Genomic DNA, 2,500 nt, shown 5'->3' with positions numbered 1-2,500 from the left:
AGTCGGTCCTAAGGGAAAGGAGAAGTTCTTTCCGAAGCGGGAGCACTTTTTTGCAGTGGAGAGAGCCCCGCAGTGACCGAAAGGGAATCGGGTTAATAATCCCGAACCCGGACACGGAGATTGGTCCTTCGGGGCCCAGTGCGGTAACGCAAACCAGCTCGGAGACGCCGATGCGAGCCCCGGGAAGAGTTTTCTTTTCTCTGTAAGGAGATCGAGTCCCTGGAATGGGTTCGCCCCGAGATAGGGATGGTGGCTCCGTAGAGCAGTGCGGTTCTTGCGCTGTCCGGTGCGCTCGTGTCGGCCCTTGAAAATCCGAGTGAGGGAGTGTGATTTTCGTGCCGGACCGTACCCACATCCGCAGCAGGTCTCCAAGGTGAACAGCCTCTAGTCGATGGACCAATGTAGGTAAGGGAAGTCGGCAAAACGGATCCGTAACCTTGGGATAAGGATTGGCTCTGAGGACTGAGCCGGTCGGGCTGGGGACCTGAAGCAGGAACGGCACTGCACCGGGACTGGGCGGGGCTCGCCGTTCACGCGGCGCGGCCAAGCCCGGACCAGCGTCGGGACCTTCCTGTGGAAAGCCTCAGCTGCGCGGCGTCCGAGGGCTTCGTGCCCAAAGTGCTATGCTTCGGCCGGCAAAAAACAGTCAACTCAGAACTGGCACGGACCGGGGGAATCCGACTGTCTAATTAAAACAAAGCATTGCGATGGCCGCTGGTCGGTGTTGACGCAATGTGATTTCTGCCCAGTGCTCTGAATGTCAACGTGAAGAGATTCATCAAAGCGCGGGTAAACGGCGGGAGTAACTATGACTCTCTAAGCGAGAGGTAGAACTCCGACGCGCGGGGTCCAGGTTCTTGAATGTGGACCTGCGCAACTCGTTCCCAGCACGAACGCTGGAGTCGATAAAAGGACAAAGAAAGAAGGATGAGTACAAACAGCTGGTGCAGCGCCTGACTCAGGAGACAGTACCAGCTGGGGGCGTGACAGACGTTGAGGAAAAAGAGGAAGACCCCCGACCGACCGGAAGTGCCCAAGGCACCGAGGGGGAGTCGGCAATCCTTGAACACCTAAGGAAACTCATCCAGAAGCCATGCCCTCGGAAATTCCAGTCTGACATACTGTGGGACATTGCCAAACAGGCCTGTGAAGGGGTGGTTGTGTCGGCCAAACTCGACGACTATCTCCGGCACGTCTTCGTGTGTGACAAGGGTCCAAGTCATGGTCACGCTGGGGACCGTCAGGCAAAGGGGCCGACGAGTCGCCGGAAAAGAAAGAGACGGGAATACGCCAGGATGCAGGAGTTCTTCCGGAAACGGCAGGGCGACTGCGCCCGGGGTGTCTTGGATGGCACTCCGGAAGTCCTGGTCGAGGACCCAGCCCATTTGCTTGCACAGTGGGAGGAAGTCATGTGTCCACCTGGGCACGAGATGGCTACTCCTACTACTGCAGTAATGCAGGAGGAGGGAACCTCGGAAGCAAAGGTAAGTCTCTTCTATCCGGTGACATCGCGGGAGGTGACGAGTAATCTGCCACCCGTGAAGTCGGCCCCTGGGCCTGACGGGTTCACCGCGCGACTGTTGAGGACGGTTCCCAACACCACACTCGAGGTCATCATGAACCTAATGGCTCTGGTGAAACGCGTGCCGACGTCGCTGAGAGGGGCGCGCACGACCTTCATTCCAAAGAAGTCCCCAGCCAAGTGCTACTCGGACTTCCGCCCCATAACGGTCTCCAGCGTGCTGCTGAGACTGTATCACAGGATCCTGGCGAAGCGACTGATCAACGAACTGGATTTCGACTACAGGCAGCGAGCTTTCACCCCTGTAGACGAATGCGCAGAAAACGTCTTCCTGTTGGCCTCCGTTCTGGAGGACGCCAAGCAAAAGCTCCGGCCGCTGCACATGGCAAGCCTGGACCTGTCCAAGGCTTTCGACAGGGTGACGACAGAAGCGGTCCTCAGGGGTGCTCGCCGAGCCGGACTCGATCAGGGGTTCCTCGACTATCTACAGGATCTGTACGAGGACTCCTGGACCAAACTGACACTAGAGGGTTCATCCAGAGTGGTACACCCCACAGTCGGCGTGAGGCAGGGAGATCCGCTCTCCCCACTTCTCTTCAACCTCGTGGTGGACGAATTCCTCCAAACACTGGACCCTGGTATTGGGTACAGCTCCGACCAGCTGCAACTGGATGGGATGGCTTTTGCGGACGACCTGATAGTCTTCGCATCCACCCCCGAAGGTCTGCAGAGGAGATTGGACAGCCTGCACTCATTCGTGGGTGCACGGGGGCTGGCAATTAATGCGGAGAAGTCGTTTACCGTCTCGATAGTGCCCTCGGGCCGCGAGAAGAGGACGAAGGTTGTGACGACAGGCAACTTTTCGGTGTCGGGGATTCCCCTCCCCGCATGCGGAATAGAAGCCAGGTGGAAGTACCTCGGGGTGGAGTTCTCTCCAAACGGAAGAAACGCCCCGTTGACCAAAGACGTGGCCAGTAT

At 58.1% G+C, this 2,500-nt stretch overlaps 1 pseudogene; it reads left to right on the top strand.

Annotated features, from left to right (window-relative positions):
• The window catches only part of LOC120847272, a 7,420-nt pseudogene that overhangs the window by 1,886 nt on the left and 3,034 nt on the right, over positions 1-2,500 (top strand).

The sequence above is a fragment of the Ixodes scapularis genome, unplaced genomic scaffold (genome assembly GCF_016920785.2).
Source record: "Ixodes scapularis isolate PalLabHiFi unplaced genomic scaffold, ASM1692078v2 ptg001158l_1___fragment_3__unscaffolded, whole genome shotgun sequence".
Classification (NCBI taxonomy): Eukaryota; Metazoa; Arthropoda; class Arachnida; order Ixodida; family Ixodidae; genus Ixodes; species Ixodes scapularis.
Note: the sequence above shows the minus strand (reverse complement) of the source record. Positions and strands in the feature narration are given on the sequence as shown.